Here is a 21,637-nt window from a genome sequence, read left to right on the forward strand (position 1 = left end):
GGGGTGCCGTTACTGCTCGAACAGCCAGGTCTTCAGCTTCTTCCTGAAGGAGAGGTGGTCTTGGGTCAGGCGCAGGTCGGGAGGGAGGGAGTTCCAGGTTCTGGCGGCCAGGTAGGAGAAGGACCTTCCTCCGGTTGTCGCTCTTCGGATGCGGGGGACGGCGGCGAGGGCGTGGTTGGCTGATCGGAGGTGGCGTTTGGGAGCGTAGAAGTTGATTCGGTTGTTGAGGTAGCTCGGGCCTTGGTCGTGTAGGGCTTTGTGTGCGTGGGTGAGGAGGCGGAAGGTGATTCTTTTGTTGACGGGGAGCCAATGCAGGTCTCTCAGATGTCCGGAGATGTGGCTGGTTCGTGGGATGTCGAGGATGAGTCTGGCTGAGGCGTTCTGGATCCGTTGGAGTCTCTTCTGGAGCTTGGCGGTGGTACCGGCGTAGAGGGCGTTGCCATAGTCCAATCGGCTGGTGACGAGGGCCTGGGTGACGGTCTTCCTGGTCTCGGTGGGGATCCACCAGAAGATCTTCCGTAGCATGCGTAGGATGTTGAAGCATGCCGAGGAGACGTTGTTGACTTGCCTGGTCATGGAGAGGGAGGAGTCCAGGATGAAGCCCAGGTTGCGTGCGTGGTCTGTCGGTTTGGGTGCGGTGCCCAGGGCTGGAGGCCACCAGGAGTCGTCCCATGCGGAGGGGGAGGAGCCCAGGATGAGGACCTCCGTCTTGTCTGAGTTCAGTTTCAGGCGGCTGGTCGTCATCCACTCGGCTACCTCTTTCATCCCTTCGTGCAGGTTGGCTCTGGCGGCGGCGGGGTCGTTGGTCAGGGAGAGGATCAGCTGGGTGTCGTCGGCGTAGGAGATTATGTTCAGGTTGTGTTGGCGTGCGATGGCCGCGAGGGGGCTCATGTAGACGTTGAAGAGGGTGGGGCTCAGCGAGGATCCTTGTGGGACGCCGCAGATGACTTCGGTGGCCTCTGACTTGTACGGTGGTAGGCGGACTCTCTGTGTTCTTCCGTCGAGGAAGGAGATGATCCATTCCAGAGCCTTCTCCTGGATTCCGACGTTGCTGAGGCGCTGTACTAGGGTGCGGTGGCAGACAGTGTTGAATGCCGCGGAGAGGTCTAGGAGGATGAGGGCCGCTGTTTCTCCGTTGTCCATCAGGGCTCGGATGTCATCGGTGGCGGCGATGAGGGCGGTCTCGGTACTGTGGTTGGCTCGGAAGCCAGACTGTGAGGGGTCGAGGGATCCATTCGTCTCAAGGAAGGCGGCCAGCTGCTTGTTGACGGTCTTCTCGATGACTTTGGCTGGAAACGGGAGGAGCGAGATGGGGCGGTAATTCTTGAGTTCGGTGGGGTCCGCTGTGGGTTTCTTGAGTAGAGCGCTGAGTTCGGCGTGCTTCCAGCTCTCCGGGAAGGTGGCGGTGTCGAAGGAGGTGTTGATGATGTCTCGCAGGTGGGGTGCGATGACAGCGTCGGCCTTGTTGAAGACGTGGTGAGGGCAGGGGTCGGTCGGAGATCCGGAGTGGACGGAGTTCATCGTGCGGATGGTGTCTTCGGTGCTGATCGGCGTCCAGGCGCGGAGGGTGGTGGTGGGGGGTGGTGGCACGGTCATGGTGTGCGTTGGTTGGTTGTTGAAGCTGTTGTGTATGTCCGCGATCTTGTTGTGGAAGTATGAGGCGAGGGAGTTGCAGAGGTCTTGCGATGGGGTGATGTCGTTGTTTCCTGCGCTGGGGTTGGATAGCTCTTTCACGATGTTGAAGAGTTCCTTGCAGTTGTGAGCGTTGTTGTCCAGCCGGTTCTTGAATGCAGTTTTCTTGGCGGCGCGGATCAGCTGGTGGTGCTTCCGGGTGGCAAGCTTGAGGGTGGTCATGTTGTCCGGTGTTGGTTCCCTTCTCCAGACTTTCTCGAGGGCTCGGCAGTTCTTCTTGGAGCTCTTGAGTTCGTCGGTGAACCATGGGGCTTTCTTGCTGCCGGGTCTGCTGGGCGGGGTCCTCAGCGGGGCGAGCTCGTCCGCGCAGTTGCTGATCCACTTCGTGAGGTTGTCGGCGGCCTGGCTGGGGTTCGCTGAGCTGGCAGGAGGGTGCTGGCTCAGGGAGGTGGCGATCTGGTCGGCTGTGATCTTGTTCCAGCTTCTGCGGGCAGTCTGTTGCTGGTGGTGTTTGGTCGTCGTTCTTTTGAAGGTGAAGTGGACGCAGCTGTGGTCCGTCCATTGAAGCTCTGTGGCGTGGCTGAAGGTGATGTCTGTGCTGGATGAGAAGACTGCGTCGAGTGTGTGTCCGGCGAGGTGGGTGGGGGTGGACACCAGCTGCTTGAGTCCAAGATTGGCGAGGTTGTCGAGCAGGGTGCTGGTGTTGCGGTCGTTGTTGTTCTCCAGGTGGAAGTTGAGGTCTCCCAGGAGGATGTAGTCAGCGGAGGGGAGGGCATGCGGGCTGACGAAGTCGGCGATGTCCTCGCTGAATTGGGTGCGTGGTCCCGGAGGTCGGTAGATCAGAGTGCCTCTGAGGGTGGTCTTCGGGTCGGTGTGAATCTGGAAGTGCAGGTGTTCGGCGGTGGTAAGGGTGTTGTCGGTGCTGGTCGTGATACGGATGGTGTTCCTGTGGATGATGGCGATGCCTCCTCCCATCTGGTTCGCGGTGCGGTCCCTCCGGGTGATCTTGTAGCCTTCTGGGATGGCGATGGCGATGTCGGGAGCTGAGGAGGCGTTCATCCAGGTCTCCGTGAGGAAGGCGACGTCAGGGGCTGTGGTGTCGAGGAGGTTCCAGAGTTCGATGGCGTGTCTGTGGACGGAGCGGGTGTTGAGCAGGATGCACTTGAGGTGGGTGCTGCTGGAGTTCGACTTGGCGGGTGCTGGTGCGATGCAGGTCCGGATGCAGGTGAACTTGCAGGCGTGGCAGCTGAAGGGTCCGTGGGTGTGCTTCGGAGTGGCTCGGTAGCATCCCTGGGTCCCGCCGGTGTTGAGTGCGATGAGTGTTGCGGCGTCGTAGGTCCGGCGGGTCGTCTTGTCTCGGCGGGGGCCAGGGCTCCTGGCACTGGGCGCGGTCCGGGCGCGGACGGGCGTAGACGGGCTTACCTTTGGCGCACCTTCGGCGCACAATCGGCGCACCCGCTGGGCGTTCGCACGGTCGCCATATATGGCGAAGTGCGCGGGGGGCGGAGCAGCTGGGAGGCGGGAGCGGGGAGGGTACAGAAGGCAAAAGGGGCGGGGTTAGTGGCGGTGGCGGGAACCGGGGAACGGGGAGGGGGGGCGAAGGGGCTAACGCACAAGCAAAAACAGAAGGCAAAAAAGCAATTTACAGGGAGACAGGCTACAAAACACTAAATATACAATTTACAGGGAGACAGGCTACAAAACACTAAATAACAGCAATAACGACGGGGGCAGGTCGCGGACTACGCCGCTAGAAGGTAGGGGGCGTGGTCACGCGTTGGAAGCTCGGCTAGCGAGGCAGCGAGGCAGAAGGCAGGGAACACGCACACAGCAGCTGGTGGCCGTGCGGCGCGGGGGTGTCCTAGGGCTAGGTCACACTCACCTGCGTCGCACGGTCGCCATATATGGCCAAGTGCGCGGGGGCGGAGCAGCTGGGAGGCGGGAGGGTACAGAAGGCAAAAGGGGCGGGGTTAGCGGCGGTGGCAGGAACCGGGGAGCGGGGAGGGGGGGCGAAGGGGCTAACGCACAAGCAAAAACAGAAGGCAAAAAAGCAATTTACAGGGAGACAGGCTACAAAACACTAAATATACAATTTACAGGGAGACAGGCTACAAAACACTAAATAACAGCAATAACGACGGGGGCAGGTCGCGGACCACGCCGCTAGAAGGTAGGGGGTGTGGTCACGCGTTGGAAGCTTGGCTAGCGAGGCAGCGAGGCAGAAGGCAGGGAACACGCACACAGCAGCTGGTGGCCGTGCGGCGCGGGGGTGTCGGCTGGCAGCAAAATGTCATCGACATATTGTATGAGAGCCACACCTTCAGGCAATTCAAAAGAATCAAGTTCTCTCTTCAGTGCTTGACTGTAAATACTCAGACTCTCAGTATAGCCTTGAGGAACTCTACAAAATCTATACGACCGATTATTCAAAGTGAAACCGAACAAATATCGGCTGTCAGGATAAATAGGGATCGAAAAGAAAGCATTCTTCAAGTCTATCACAGAAAATGTAGTAGCAGTCGGAGTAATCAGAGTGAGAAGTGTTGTGATGTCGGAAACCACAGGATACTGCGGTACGACAATCTTGTTCACTTCCTTCAAATCGATAATGAATCTGTAGATTCGAGTATCAGTGTCTCTTTTCAGAACTGGAAGAATCGGGCTATTGCAAATATTATATGGAACCTCCTCAACAACCCCAACTTGAATCAATTCCTGTACAATTCGTAACAGTGCTTCTTCACCCTCCTGTGAAATCCTATATTGTGGCAGGCGAGGAACACAGCTCCCTCCTTAACACTAATCTGAACTGGTGGGATAACCATTTGACCCACATCAGTGTCTGAGGTAGCCCACAAAGTTTTAGGAAGTGAAGCTAGTGCAATATCTTCTTTAACAAGACAAATTCTTTCAGGCTCGGAATGATTATCATTCAAAATAACACGCACTCCTTCAGGAGAACATCGTATTGTGGCTCTAAAATACTTTAACATGTCAAGACCCACAATATTATCTGGTGTGTTTGGGGAAAGCAAAAACGGACATGGAGCACTAAATTTATCAACATGGAATACAAGTGGCTGTGACAATGGGCTAAGGGAAGGTGTTCCATCGAACCCTATCGAAGTAATAGTTACGCCAGACAGGGGAGCACTCGGAACCAATTGTTTAGACAAAGCGCTACGAGTAGCTCCTGTATCAACCAGAAACCGATCAGTAGAACCCAAAACATGTGCTGTAACATAGGGACCTGTCTGATCTACTGTAAACTTCAACTGATTCCTTACCCCATCCTAGGCAATCCTATGCATGAGCAGAATCGTAAAGATCATAATCAGACATTTGACATTGATTTCGTCTATCAAAAGTGTTTTGACTATTCTGAGTTCGTACGTTAGTATCAAATCGAACTCGATCATTCGTATTTCCCCAAGGCCCTGAGAACCCTGAACGATTTCTAATTTTTCCCCGCCCTCGTGAATTCTGTTGGGCACGCAACACCGGGCAGTCAACCATCCAATGGCCAAACTGCTTACAATATGCACATTGATTGATAGACTAATTTGTACGAGTATAGGGAGTATTAAAAGATCCTCGTCCACCTCTGTCGTAACTCCTATCGTAGCCTCTATCATAGCCTCTAGAGGGCGGACCGTAGACTTGGGCCAACATAACTTTTGTTTTCAATTCTTTAGATTTCTTGTCCTCGCTACTCTTTGCTTCTAATTCTTGACGCTCATAATATTGAGGCATTGTTAAAACAGATGCTGGAGAAGAGGTAGTCCAAGAACTTTAACTAGCTTTTAAGCGGCTGGCTATCCCTGGTAACAAATTAGTGACATACTTATCAACAAACAAATGTCTGCCCATATCATCCGTTAGAGATTGACCGCTAAAGTCATGAAAAGCTTCCTCAAAGGGTGTAAAGAAATCAGAAACCGATTCATCTACCTTTTGTTTACACGATGCTAAAACAGTCCAATCTATCTTTTTAGGGGGAATAACCGTTTTAAGCTTAGTTAAAATTGCTGCAGGAAGATCTAATATCAACCGATGTGGCTTTTGGGTGGGCTCTCTTTCTAAATCCAATCGTTCTAAATCTTTCCAGTCGGCACCTAAGGTAACACGATCATCAATTTTACGAACAGTCCCCCACATGTCCGGCGGTAAAATTAAGCCAAAAAATAAATCGATATCACATAGGGTCATAGTACAAGAATTTATAGCGCCTTCAACTTCCTCATAGAAAGCGGCTGGATTACACGGATCTGGTAACGCTGCTTTAAGCGCCATTACATCTGTTCTATTCCAAGGAGTGTACACCCAATTATAAATGAAATATCCCTTAGAATCCACAGAATTTTTATCGTCACTATCACCCGTTCCTTTAGGAGGGACATACAAGGGTGCGGCTTCCCGCATAGGTCTCATTTCAGTTGGTATTAGCTTATCTGTATCAGAGGTAGGAGACTGCAACACTTCGGACTGATTTCGGGGCTGCGTCCGCAAGCTTTTTCTTCTCCTTCAACTGAACCGCATCAGTTCGCAATTTAACCAACCGTCTAATCACATCAGGCACCTGAGAGAAAAGAAAAAGACCGTCACGCATGGATTTACAATCAGCTGCTACATCATCAGGTTCTATTATCGGAGAGAATTTTCGAAACAATTCTACAGCTTCTGTAGCAAATGTCTCAGTAAAATACATCTGCTCCTTTTCCGACCATGCCTGTATACTAGCTAAGAGATCGGGAGCAGAATCATTACTACGTAATGCTTTACAAGCTGCTTGTCTGTCTTGAGATGCACGCTCAACAGTCAACATGGATCGAGTGTCCCGCTTTTTTTGTTGCTCTGTGTCAGAATCCTCCTCGCCTTCGGCCGGAGCGGACGGAACAGCATACGGAGGTGGAGGTCGATCTAATAACAAAAAATCATCTTGCGGTTTATTAAGAACAGGATAGAGAGGCTGTCGAACAGGATATTATCCAGATACCTGCAACCTATGTTCTTTCTCCTCTCTCTCCTTCAATTCTTTCACTTCTTTCTTTCTCAACTCCAGCGCTCTCTCATACACATTCTTTCGCTGCTCTTTCTCAATCAACGCTTGCTGACATATCACGTCTAGACCTTCGCTCAAACATACATTGCTCCACATACTCAATCTTCCCTGCATCAAATGACCCATGCATTGGCCAACGTAACTCAGGATCCTTTTTGGTATATTTGTGCCACAACGTGCTGTACATTATGGCAGAAAGACCAAATTTTACATACATATCTCTATTAGGCGTCCCTTCTGGGGGAGCCGGCTGTGATTCCTCAAGTCGCAAATCGGTACCATTACAAAAGCAGCACAACCTTCGAAGTGCGCTAAAAACAGGCATGCCAGAAATAATGCAAAATATGCAGTATTATACGCAAAGAAGCACTTAAAGTACCTTTAGTACGTTGTGCCGTTCAAATCAAATAGTTGGAGAAAAATCTTCACATTGCCTGCCTATATGGGTTGCAACACATTTTTCTACATAATACCACTACAAATTAGACTAGTCTTTTCCAAATACAAATATGCCACAATAAGTGTTCCTAAAACTACCTTACCATACAAGGGCATCCAAAACCCATAGTAGGTGCCGAAAAACGGCTCTTACCAAACATAGGGTGTCCAGATTCCAACTGCCAAGTTCTAAATTCGACCAAACGGTCACTGCACGGCAGACCAACAGAAGAGATCTCAGTCGAAGACCGGCGCCGCCTGGATGGTCAGATCGGAAAGATGGGAAGAAACGCCTTGGGTGACAAGACTCGGGTCTCCTCTGGCAGTGATCGCGTCCTCAGCGAGATTCCAAACCTTCGTCACGACCAATCCTTCGGGCATCCGAGTCGCCGATGAGCCCCACGTGTCCGGCGCCAATTTGTTGTGCAGGCCTCAGCCAGGCCCGCTAGTGCAAGGGGTTCGCCCTTCTCTGCACGAAGTCCTCAGACCAAACTAAAGAAGTTGGCACAGAAACTGGAAATAGAAAACGTAATATTTATTACACCTCATGAGGTGGTGCTACGGTTCAAACAGTACCCTTCGGCATTGCAAGAAGTAGCACCCCGAGCTAAGATAGCATGGTTTATTTATATCCGCACAGGGGCTCAAAAGTAGGCGGTACAAAGCACAAGAACACATTTCATGTACATATAAGGTAATATCGAGAGGCGCAATCGATCAGTAGGAGGAGCTAATAGTCTAGGGGATTTGACAAACACATTCCACTCTGGAGTTAATCATTACCAGATGTGAACCCTAACGGTCAGCAACAAAAGTGGCGGATGCTAATAATAGCCTGTTGCTGGGCAGATTCCAGTGCCATGGGCAGGAAGATAGGACAAAGCACATGGTCGACATGAGGTAACGTGAGGCAGACAAAATGGCTGCCATGAATACAAAATGGAGTCCGCTAAATGTCAAGATACCGACCAGAAATCAGATGTCTTTCGCTAATGCTCAACCTAATCGCTGTTAAATTACAACACTGAGGTTGGGTTCATCGCATGTTTTATTGCGTTCACGTATCGCATTTTTGAGGCATGGCGTTGATTTTCCAACGGACATTTGCCGCATTACCTTGTGTCTATCGCATGCTACCACCTTGTTGTGAATTCCATGTTGACACAGGGTTATGTTCCTGCGATAGGCTGCGATGTTGAAGGTTGCATTACGCTACTCCCTAAGTGTTTGGCAAGTCATCAAAGGAAACATGGATTTGAGCTTGCTGAAGGAATGTTTGTTTCAATACCTAGAAAAACAACAGTAAGATCTGGTCCAGCAGACCATAAAACAGGCTCCAGAAACAGCCATAACCCCAACCCGCACACTGACCTGTCAGGCCAGGTAGTGCCTGATGCCCTATATGCTTCTTGACACTCGATAAAGCACAGTAGGACTTAAAGCGTATATTCTTTTAGGCTTTCCAAATGTAAGCAAACTGGGCTTAATCATTTTAAGTTGCTTTGAGAAATACAGTAGATTAGTTTTATGTGCATAGCCAATGGTAACTGCAGCCAATGGTAAATGCAGCCAATGGTAACTGCAGCCAGTGGTAACTGCAGCCAATGGTAACTGCAGCCAGTGGTATCTGCAGCCAATGGTAACTGTAGACAGTGGTAACTGCAGCTAATGCTAACTGCAGCCAGTGGTACTTGCAGCCAATGGTAACTGCAGCTCTAGAAAATGCTTTAACTACCAAAGGTGGCAATACAAGAGCTAGGGATTGACAGAAGATTTGAGGAGCATAAAGCGATTGTAGGCCTAGGGGAGATAAGGGCACACTTGTGCATAAACAGAGTGGGCACACTGGAATACATGGCTTTATACACAACTATAAAAGCTAAAAACTTGATTCTAGCATGAATATGTAGTCAATGCAGCGGTTTTAGAAATGGAGTAATATGAACCTGACGAGAAGTATTGGTAATAGCCTATGTTGCAAAATTCTCAGCTAGCTGCAGGTGTTGTAGATGAGGTAATGGCAAATATGTGGATTTAGAATATTCATGCCTTGATTTGATAAATGTGTTTATCAGAGGGTTATGTTCTTTTCCAAATGTAGGGGAGAATCTTTTTTAGAATGAGAAAAATAATAGAAACAAGTAGTGACGACCTTAGTCAGCCAAAGAACGACGGTCAGCTTGGAATAGAGTAGTACTCTGAGGTTGCAAATTACCTCCAGTGGAGAAGAAAGAGGGCCCACAACCAGTGGCAAGATCTTAAGAGGCCAGTGGTTGGATGGTGTTGTTAGAACTTACGGTTTTGAAAAATTTAATTTATGGAAATTAACTGCCACCCACCGGTAGACCTCAGTAGGGTTTTACCTCTTCAGATCGTTGTTTTGGTAACTGACAGCACAGAAGGAGCTGCACTATTACAGTCTCTGAAGGAGAGAGAGCTACACTCTGACCTTTTAGAAGAACTCTAAAGGCTTCCAATGGATGGGTGCACATTGCGACTGTATCAACACTGGTAGTGGTCTGCAGGATCCCCCGGTCCCCAAAGTTTCGATGGGACAGGTGCTCTTCAACAGGTCATAAGGTGAATCATCGCAATGTATCCAAGGAGTGCTCTATGTGCTATCTCAGTTGGAGAAGTTAAACTGCTGAGATAGTACACGCAGTACACTCCTTCTTGTTTATTTTTCAAATTCAATCTAGCACTCACAACAAGTCTGTTTAGGCTCCAATGAGCGAGAATCTTCACAATTCAAACCAGGCCTAAATGTGTTTGGTAATTGTCTAAAGACAACAAAGCTTTTCGTAGTTGTATGATGATGCACATTAAAATGATTTTTTGTTTGCTTGTATAATACAAAAATTATGTTGACAATCTAATACGCCAACAATCCATGATAATCCTAGCTTTGGTGGAGTACCCAAACATTACTCCCCCAATGCCCTTTACATGACCTCAAACTTGACGTAAAAAATTACAAAACAAATTACTTCATTGATGACATGACACATCATCAAGCTTGTTAGAAGCACTGTTACCCTTTGATGTGATATGAATTAATTCAGGCAGAAAAATCCAGTATTTCCAGTATTTCCTTTATTTTGCCAAAACTCAAAACTATTAAAGATTATATTATATTAGAGCTTCTCAATAGAAATGCTTTCACTACAGTCATCCAGCAATGTCAAATACACCACTAACATCTATGACTTATAAGAATGAAAACAGAGCATGTCAGTAGAGGTAGACCATAGGTTACTACGGCAACGCTCTCTACGCATGATCATCAGCCAAATTCCAGGAATGACTACAATGCATACAGAACTCCTCTGCACATCTCATCCTCGACATCCCCCACCACAGCCACATCACAGCCCACCTGAAAGACCTACACTGGCTCCCCGTCGACAAGAGGTTCACCTTCAAACTCCTCACCCACGCTCACAAAGCTCTCCACAAAACCGGACCTTCGTACCTCTAGAAATGATTCACCTTCTACACCCCTAACCACCAGCTTCGCTCCGCTGACCTCGCCCTCGCCACCATCCCTCGCATCCATCGGGCGACCACCAGCAGCAGTTAGTTCTTTCACCTCACCGCAAAAACCTGGAAAATCCACCCCATCCGCCTACGGCAGACCCAGGACCTGCTGGCCTTCAAGAGACCTGGCTGTTTGAGCAGTAGCAGCCCCCCTGCCCCCCCTCCAGCGCCTTGAGACCCTCACGGATGAGTTGTGCGCTCTACAAATGTATTGATTGATTGATTGATAAGTATTCTTAAAGATGAGATGGCCTGATTATCGACAAATGACAAACAACAAACTAAGAGAAATAATGTTTGTCCTAGAGAACTTCCAGAAAGAAACAAGCAATATTGCATCAATTCTCGAAAAGAAAAATCCCAGATACTTTAGAATGATCTCACAAATTGTGGACGCTGTCCTCTCGATTTTTATTTTTTTTAAATCCAGATTTCAAATTGTAAAGCAATAGATTTCCAGTTTATAAACATATTTTTCCCACCATCAGTCTTCATGTAATCCAGATTTCCTGATGGTCTCAATATGATTTTCATTCAGAAATATCATGATATATCTTTACAGATACAACAGCATCACCAGTAATATTGATCACCCTCATATGCCATCGCACTTAAATTTAATTTTGTATAGTTCGCAAACGTGCATTAAATTTCACTTGTACTCTTGCATCTCTCGTAATCACGTTTTTTTAAATAAAAAGTCACTTCATTAATCTCTTCATTGGAGTCTAAATTGACCAGTTAGTTGTAGGTAAACTGTTTTTAATGTGATGCTAATTTTACATACCTCATTATTGCATGTCTTAGAAATGTCGCAATCAATAACATAGATAAGATATTTTTCCCAGTCTGCTTAACATTCGCCCAATAGATGGGCTTAGTCTCATAACTGTGGTACTTCCAAAAACAACACAAAAGTGTTACAGGACAAAAATATGCAGGGAGTTCATTAATGATGAATTGTAATGTGACGTATGAGGTCACAACTGATGCAATTGATGATGTAATTTATGACATCATGTACAATATCATGCATGAGGCCATGACTGTAAACTTAGAGTTAGGCTTGCAAACTCACCACACACATGAATTTTATTATTTTATTTGGCATCATATTCACTTTGTACCTCAAATGAATTTTCATGGAGAATGTGAATACTGCTAAATGTATAATGTTAGTGGAGATAACTTCCCACAGCATAAGCATTAATGATTTATTTTCCTAAATTATGTTTGAGCAAGTGCCAATAAATTGCTTGCTCCACTCCTCATTAGTTCCATGCTCACTAAGGTCACCCTTTGACCATGCAGCGGAGCCCTTGGGTGCAGGCCAGGGTATTTGATCGCACTGTGTATAATGTCTCCATACATCGAAAGCCTAATGGCCATGGGTTTTCAGCCATGTACAGAACACTCTCACACTGGTTGAGACTTTTAGCTGTCTTGTGCCCACCCTAATGCCCAAATCTGGAACCGGGATATCCAAAGTAGAAAAAACAAAATGGTTCAGTAATACTCTTTGTCTTATTGTGGTTAATATGACACAATCTCTTTATCCTTATATCTATTCAACATTTATTTTCCAACAATAGGTATAGATTAACATAAAGATTAGCTCAAAACAATGTGCAGAGAGTGCAGTGCTCAAAAGTGTGATACTGTGCGGTTTTTTTCAGTGATACATATATTGATGTGGGATGTCTTTTTGAGTTTGAAAATTCAACAACAGTCTGTTATCTATTCACAGATTATTGTGTAGCTCAGTTTGGGAAGAGGGTATGGCCCTCGATCATCTCTCCACCCAGTACCTCAATTCTAGTAGTTTACTAAGCTAGCCTTGATCTTTGACCACCCTTTTGAGCACAGCGTATTGAGCCCATCTGCCTCAATAGCAGTTGGGAAATGGCTTTCAGGCTTATGTATCAGGCTCTGCATTCAGGGGTTGCCATTCGACCCACCATGTTTCCAGACCAAGTCACATAGCCGGTCCCTTTGCTCACAATGCCTCCTCAGACTTTCCTTAAACCATGCTCAGAGGTCTATGGGTGCAGTGAAATTCCTTCAGACATGCATTGCACCCAGCCCTCCTGACCCCATAGGCTCTAGGACGTTGCCTTTGACTGTGCTTGATGGTCTCTGATGGATGATTGTGACATTTAACGAGCACCATCAAAGCATGGCCTAATCAATACCCTGCATTCCTTAATATGGAGTTGACCTCAATAACACATTAACATGACTTCAATATTCACTCTGCACGGCCTGCACCATTCTCAGAAGGCACATGCCATGCAGTTTAGCTACATCCCATGCCAAATACATTTTTGCAAGTAACAAACGATAGGGAATGGTTTCATGAGGAATATACAAAATATTATGTGAACATACAAAATGCCCACATGTTTCACTCAGGAGCATTGGACTGCTTGAAAACGAATCTACTGCGTAACCACACTCTAAAGCTTTATAAAATAAGACAGATACTTTGAACATCATATTAAACAACTTCCACAAAGGGGATTAGTGCAGGAGACCATGGAAGAGTCCTAAAAAACTGCACTGACCATCGTCACAGCTAACTTTATGTTATAGTAGCATCAGAAACATTGGTCAGATTGAACAGTCATCTATTCAGATGACAGTAAAATAAGTACAAATAAACTAATCTTACCATCAATTAATCCCAACCACAGAGTTCCCCATAGCGCTTTCTCCTCCTTGAGATTTATCAGATATTCTTAAATAGCTTCAATGTGAGTAAATAACAACCTTCCTATCCACAATCAATTGGAGTATAGTAGGCTGTAGTGTGGCAACAACAAGCGAGGGTCCCTGATTATAGAAATACTAGGAATAGGAGGCAGGGAAAATTCAAACAAGAACAAGAACCTCTCCTAGATAGCTCAATAAATCTAAAGGTAATACATCCAAAAATGAATACATATGAACATTGTCCCACACAAGAGTTCATTTTAAAACATGTTTCTTATTTATTTTTTGTCAACTTGCATAATAGCAGTTTTCATAGAATTGTTCAAAATAAATTACACATATAAAAATACAGCATAACCCCCAATCATCCTGAAGCAACCACACATCAACACACTCAACCAAACAACCATAAACAACACACAAATGTGAGAAAGTTAAATAAACAATTACACAATGGCAATAGCAGTACACAAAGGGAAGGAGAAAACAACAATACAGTAAAAATCAAGTAATTACAAACAACCAAACAGAGAGGCTGTAGTACGGCACCATGACCAACAAAGGTTATCCTCAAATCTTCTGGTACAGTATTTTTAGCAAAGCCATAGAATTATCATCTACAATCTAAAACACTTTGACCTTGATAGGAACATTTTTCCCCTTTAGGCTGTTCCCATAACTGTATATTCTCATTGCCCTTCATCCTACAAAATCAGAAGGACATTGATGAGACTTTCCTTTTTGAGGATAGCTTCAAACATCTTTATTCCGATGCCAGCAAGTCACAACAGTAACACAAAACAAAGCACAGATAGGAGTTTGGATCGGACACCTTTAGCAATTAGTGGTTTTGAGTCAGACCCCCTCCAAGCACATCTTCTTTGAAATGTTGTTCACATTAAGAATCATTCTACAAAATTAGTAGACATTGTAATTTCTCCTCTTAATATTTCTCGTTGGTGATTGGTAAACATAGTAGTCGTTCTCAGGCATCACATCTAATGTGCCTCCGAAGTATCAGGACTGTGAGGAATTTAATTTGGTTGAGTGGTGTGTTAAGACTACTCGTGCAACAGCCACAATCCCCATCAGGGTCAACCACAAAAGTCACTAAATTAATCTCTACTAGCTTGGCACAAGTCATTCATGCGTATCGTAGAGGCAATGTGTAAAGTATTAATGCAGCACACAAACAATAATAAAATAAAAACACATCACAAGAAAAATTCCACATGAAGTAAGAAAATAGCATTTTATAAAAAGAAATTTGACCAAAAATCCAGTTGGTAGTACCGGGGACATGCAATTTGAAAGATTTTAAGTAGGCAATGTGCCTAAAAGTACAAAGTGTCAATCATGGCTATCTGGTCATGTGAGACAGAGTGAAAGTCACAAGTTCAGGTAAACCACCATGAAGCGTGGGCCAGATGCAGGGACCAGATTAGTCCTGCTGAGTTACCTTCAAAAGTCCAGTGCAAAGAGTTCAGTTCACGGTAGTAGGAGCCACAAGGAGCAGAGAGACGTCACAGATGGTCATCGATGTAGCACGAGGAGCAGGTCAGGCATAGTGGACTGTCATTGCTGTAGCAGGAAGAGCGGTGTTGCCGATGGTTCTTGCTGGTGCTTCGCTTTGGCAGGTCTCTCAGACTGTTGATGCTGTAGGGCGAAGTCCCAATCTCCCATTGCGGGTGTCACTGGTGGTCACTGTGGCATGAAGAGTCAGATTCATCAGAGCTTCATGATGGCGGGTGGCACGGGCAGCAAATGCGTCCCACCAGGGCTCACACACCAAAGCGAGTCCAGACAGGCCCAGATGACGCATCACCGCAGGAGGCACACACCACCACCGCAAGGACCACCTCCAAACACCTTCTGCCAGAGTTGAAGCGGTGGTCCTGACAGAAGTTGTGATTGCTCAGGCCTGTCGTGGATGCCATCATTGGCCTGATTCCCTGCTCAGCACTCCAGGTGCCAGTGACTCAGTGCACCGCAGGCCATTGTCCGTAGCTAATTGTGTTTTGTGCTGTGGAGCGGTTGCGCAGGTATGTCACATCAAAGAGTGTGGGGGCCCTGAGACGATGATGGTGAAGATGATGCAGGTCTGACACACACCACTGCATCTGCATCAGGAATGTATCGAAGGGACACAGTCCGAGACTTTTTCTGCACATGAGCGCCTTCATCTCAAGCGTCAACAGCCCAGTGCACTGCGACTCATGGACACTTCTGTTTGCATGTTGGCTGTCCTCCGGACTTTATCCGGCTCACCCCATGTTGCTCAGCAGTTGACTCTGTATTGCATGTTTTTTCTGTTTCCGTTGCACTGGTGTCCAATGTCCAAGTGGTTGCCAACACCAGACATTCCGTGCAGCTTTGCTTACACTCAACCCACACACATCCAGCACAGGCGTCACGTTACATGTGGCCCTGCCAATAAAGGGGCCAGGCGCACGTGCCCGTAGCCAGTTCAACATGATCTCTGTGTGTGTCCCTGTGGTCTTGCAGTATGCATGTGGGCCCTAAGCCCTACAACTTTACATTGTGCAGTGTACATAGGATGCAGACATGTCACCGGAGGCAGCGGGTTGGGGCTTGGACATGTAGCTTTGTCGTCACCCACTCAATTCGTGAGGGGAATGGCCAGGGCCGTCCTACGCACAGCCAACATGGGTGTGTGACTGCTAATTGCTCGCCCCTGGGCGTTGTTCTATGCTGTCAATTTGTATCTGCATGTGTCTATATAGGAGCGTGGGTCTCCTTAGTGGGGTGAGGGTGGGCCCTGAAGGGTGATAGATGCCTACCTATGTATTCTGGTTCGCATTCCATGGGTTTGGCCCACACCTGTTGGGCCACCTCCTTTTGGCGTGCTGACACATGCCATTGGGGTGCCATGTGTGGGTGGGTGCTTCCTGCTGTGTGGTCTGTTGAAGGCTCGGTTTTCTCCTCTGAGTAGCTTAGCTGTCCGGGTCCTGGTGGGGGGTTGCATGGGATGTCCATGTGCTGTTGTAGGGTATCAGTGTTGACAGTGTGATGGTCCTCTCCGGCATCACAGAAGTTTTGTATTATGTGATCTGCTCCAGGTGTTGTGTGCCCCTCTGCGATGTGAAGGGGAGGTGCGTGTTGCTTTTGTGTTAAATTATATGTTGGCACATTGTGCTAGTTTGCATTCAGACTGTATGGCAGTGTACATTGTGAATGTTTGGGGGTGCTGGATTCTTCTGCGGGTAAGTGTACATTTGGACTACATGACGAATATGAGGTCGTACATGTACATTTCCATTTCACTGTTAACGGCTCTGTCAGCTGTAGTGGGCATGCTTCAGTGCATGTGCGGAGCCAGTTGTGTCCTCTGGTCTACAATGTCGCCTATGCGTGTAGTTCCACGTTGTTGTCAGTGTGGGTCTGCTGTTCGTGCTATGTGTGTGTGCTGCAGAGTGCCAAGGGAATCTGGGACATGATCCTGGGTGTTTGTGGGTGTGCAGTGTGCTACTCCTCATTGTGCATGTATGCCAGTGTGCCCATCTCCCCCATTCCTCCATTTTCTGTTCTTTGCACTCCCTGTTGATGTTGTGGCAGGTCCTCTCGAGCTGTGTCCATACTCCCTACTCCTTGCACCGTCTCCACACTGATGACTGTGGGCTGAGTTTCCTCCAGCTCCTCCGGTGGTGCTGGACTGCCACCTCCTGTCGTCGTTGCTGCCTTCCTGTTGGCAAAACCAAAGGGAATGATGGACAGAGTGACAAACTTTGCAAGCACTCACTCCCAGTCAACTGATCTGGGTTTAACCCATCATCATTCTTTAGCTCACTCCACCACCCCAGTTCACACATAGCCATATGCAAATCAGTCTGACCCTGTCCTCATGGGAACAGTCCAGCCCGAACCGCCAAGCCATGTCTTACCTGTACCGGAAACAAGCATCCCGGGACCAGTTTCTGGATAATCAGCCTTCCTGTTGGCAGTGGGTTGGTGCCTGGTTTAGGTTGCATGTCATGCCGTCACCTATTGGCCTCCTGGGCACTCCAAACGCATTCCAGATTGTCTGCTTGTGGGTCAGTTGCTGGTAATGTTCTGTCACCTCCGTGACGCTGGTCTTGTTTTCCTGGGGTCTGCATCAGGTCTTCCTCTCCCTCTTCTCCTTGGCCTTCCCTGACCCCATTGTTCCTTGCTGGTGGTTAGTAGAGATTGTGGGATTTGGATAGGCGTCTGCGCTGGGTCAGGGTGCACGAATGCGAGAAAAACAAGGAACCCCTGGGTATCAATACAGACTCCTAGGGCAGGGTAATCACCTATGTGGGTAAAAAATCCTAGGACATCAGCAAGGAAAATGACCAATTATTCCAAAACCAGTGGTGTGAAGAAGGAACGAAAATGGACTGTATGCAAATATATATTCAATAAGTATGAATAAAAATCATATAGAGAAACAAGCTATATGATAGGGTAAAAGTATAATTCATAAAAAACAGACACAGGTATTATAAATCAATACATATCCTATAAATCATACACATTACAGAAAACAATACATTCACATAGGTTAATGGTATAAAAAATACTAGAAGTGTAATCATTAAAAACTCGACGCGCGTTTCGGCAGAAAACCGCCTTCTTCAGGAGTCTCTGCTGATATTCTGAAAATACATATACAGAAAAAAGGATATATATCAGATCATAGTTTTGTTGTTATATAACTAACATTTTATTTAACAGTATCTGAGAAAATTAAAAAGAAAAACATTTAGACAGAAGGTTCATATTGTATCTATCAAATTCGTCAATCTTCACAACCTACCAAGTAAAGACACTAAATTTGGTCAGTTTTTGTCATATGATAGACACATATTTTCAACAGTATTGTACAGTACTTAACTTACAAAAATCTCATTATTCCATATTTGGGTCAGGGTGCATCCATGTTGCTACGTGCTTTGGCTTGTTTCTGGTGCATTTTTTCCGTGTTTTTTATGGTGCATTGTCCCTCCAGGAGCGTGGGATTTGCAGGCCTGTGGCTGGTTTTCGCTACTTTATGTTCTGCGGTTGGCCTCATCGCATGTTTTATTGCGTTCCCGTATCGCATTTTTGAGGCATGGGGTTGATTTTCCGAAGGACATTTGCCGCATTATCTGGTGCCTATCGCATGCTACCACCTTGTTGTGAATTCCACATTGACACAAGGTTATTTTCCTGCGATAGGCTGCAATGTTGAAGGTTGCATTATGCTACTCTTGCGGTTGTTATCACACGTTCTTGTAAATATACCCCTAATTATTTTGCAAGTCATCAAAGGAAACATGGATTTGAGCTTGCTGAAGGAATGTTTTTTTCAATACCTGGAAAAACAACAGTAGGATCTGGTCCAGCAGACCATAAAACAGGCTCCAGAAACAGCCATAACCCCAACCCGCACACTGACCTGTCAGACCAGGTAGTGCCTGATTGCCCTATATGCTTCTTGACACTCGATAAAGCACAGTAGGACTTAAAGCGTATATTCTTTTAGGCTTTCCAAATGTGAGCAAACTGGGCTTGATCATTTCACAGACGTTTTTTAAGTTGCTTTGAGAAATACAGTAGATTAATGTTATGCGTATAGCCAATGGTAACTGCAGCCAATGGTAAATGCAGCCAATGGTAACTGCAGCCAGTGGCAACTGCAGCCAATGGTAACTGCAGCCAGTGGTAGCTGCAGCCAATGGTAACTGTAGACAGTGGTAACTGCAGCAAATGCTAACTGCTGCCAGTGGTACCTGCAGCCAATGGTAAGTGCAGCTCTAGAAAATGCTTTAACTACCAAAGGTGGCAATACAAGAGCTAGGGACTGACAGAAGATTTGAGGAGTATAACATGATTGTAGGAATAGGGGAGATAAGGGCACACTTGTGAATAAACAGAGTGGGCACACTGGAATATATGGCTTTATACACAGTTATAAAAGCTTTAAACATGATTCTAGCATGAATATGTAGTCAATGCAGCGGTTTTAGAAATGGAGTAATATGAACCTGACGAGAAGTATTGGTAATAGTCTATGTTGCAAAATTCTCAGTCAGCTGCAGGTGTTGTAGATGAGGTAAGGGCAAATATGTGGATTTAGAATATTCATGCCTTGATTTGATAAATGTGTTTATCAGAGGGTTATGTTATTTTCCAAATGTAGGGGAGAATCTTTTTTAGAATGAGAAAAATGATAGAAACAAGTAGTGGCGGCCTTAGTCAGCCGAAGAACCACAGTCGGCTTGGAATAGAGTAGTACTCTGAGGTTGAAAATTACCTCCAGTGGAGAAGAAGGAGGGCCCACGACCAGTGGCAAGATCTTAAGAGGCCAGTGGTTGGATGGTGTTGTTCGAACTTCCGGTCATAAGGTGAATCATCTCTATGTATCCAAGGAGTGCTCTATGTGCTATCTCAGTTGGAGAAGTTAAACTGCTGAGATAGTACATGCAGTACACTCCTTCTTGTTTATTTTTCAATCTAACACTCACAACAAGTCTGTTTAGGCTCCAATGAACGAGAATCTTCACAATTCAAACCAGGCCTAAATGTGTTTGGTAATTGTCTAAAGACAACAAAGCTTTTCGTAGTTGTATGATGATGCACATTAAAAAGATTTTTTGTTTGCTTGTATAATACAAAAATTATGCTGACAATCTAATACGTCAACAATCCATGATAATCCTAGCTTTGGTGGAGTACCCAAACATTACTCCCCCAATGCCCTTTACATGACCTCAAACTTGACGTAAAAAATTACAAAACAAATTACTTCATTGATGACATGACACATCATCAAGCTTGTTAGAAGCACTGTTACCCTTTGATGTGATATGAATTAATTCAGGCAGAAAAATCCAGTATTTCCAGTATTTCCTTTATTTTGCCAAAACTCAAAACTATTAAAGATTATATTATATTAGAGCTTCTCAATAGAAATGCTTTCACTACAGTCATCCAGCAATGTCAAATACACCACTAACATCTATGACTTATAAGAATGAAAACAGAGCATGTCAGTAGAGGTAGACCATAGGTGTACTACGGCAACGCTCTCTACGCATGATCATCAGCCAAATTCCAGGAATGAATACAATGCATACAGAACTCCTCTGCACATCTCATCCTCGACATCCCCCACCACAGCCACATCACAGCCCACCTGAAAGACCTACACTGGCTCCCCGTCGACAAGAGGTTCACCTTCAAACTCCTCACCCACGCTCACAAAGCTCTCCACAAAACCGGACCTTCGTACCTCTAGAAATGATTCACCTTCTACACCCCTAACCACCAGCTTCGCTCCGCTGACCTCGCCCTCGCCACCATCCCTCGCATCCATCGGGCGACCACCAGCAGCAGTTAGTTCTTTCACCTCACCGCAAAAACCTGGTAAATCCACCCCATCCGCCTACGACAGACCCAGGACCTGCTGGCCTTCAAGAGACCTGGCTGCTCGAGCAGTAGCAGCCCCCCTGCCCCCCCTCCAGCGCCTTGAGACCCTCACGGGTGAGTTGTGCGCTCTACAAATGTATTGATTGATTGATTGATAAGTATTCTTAAAGATGAGATGGCCTGATTATCGACAAATGACAAACAACAAACTAAGAGAAATAATGTTTGTGCTAGAGAACTTCCAGAAAGAAACATGCAATATTGCATCAATTCTCGAAAAGAACAATCCCAGATACTTTACAATGATCTCACAAATTGTGGACGCTGTCCTCTCGATTTTTTTTTTTTTAAATCCAGATTTCAAATTGTAAAGCAATAGATTTCCAGTTTATAAACATATTTTTCCCACCATCAGTCTTCATGTAATCCAGATTTCCTGATGCTCTCAATATGATTTTCATTCAGAAATATCATGATATATCTTTACAGATACAACAGCGTCACCAGTAATATTGATCACCCTCATATGCCATCGCACTTAAATTTAATTTTGTATAGTTTGCAAACGTGCATTAAATTTCACTTGTACTCTTGCATCTCTCGTAATCACGTGTTTTTAAATAAAAAGTCACTTCATTAATCTCTTCATTGGAGTCTAAATTGACCAATTTAGAATGGTTAGTTGTAGGTAAACTGTTTTTAATGTGATGCTAATTTTACATACCTCATTAATGCATGTCTTAGAAATGTCGCAATCAATAACATAGATAAGATATTTTTCCCAGTCTGCTTAACATTCGCCCAATGGATGGGCTTAGTCTCATAACTGTGGTACTTCCAAAAACAACACAAAAGTGTTACAGGACA

The sequence above is a fragment of the Lissotriton helveticus genome, chromosome 5_1, assembly GCF_964261635.1.
Source record: "Lissotriton helveticus chromosome 5_1, aLisHel1.1, whole genome shotgun sequence".
Taxonomy (NCBI): Eukaryota; Metazoa; Chordata; class Amphibia; order Caudata; family Salamandridae; genus Lissotriton; species Lissotriton helveticus.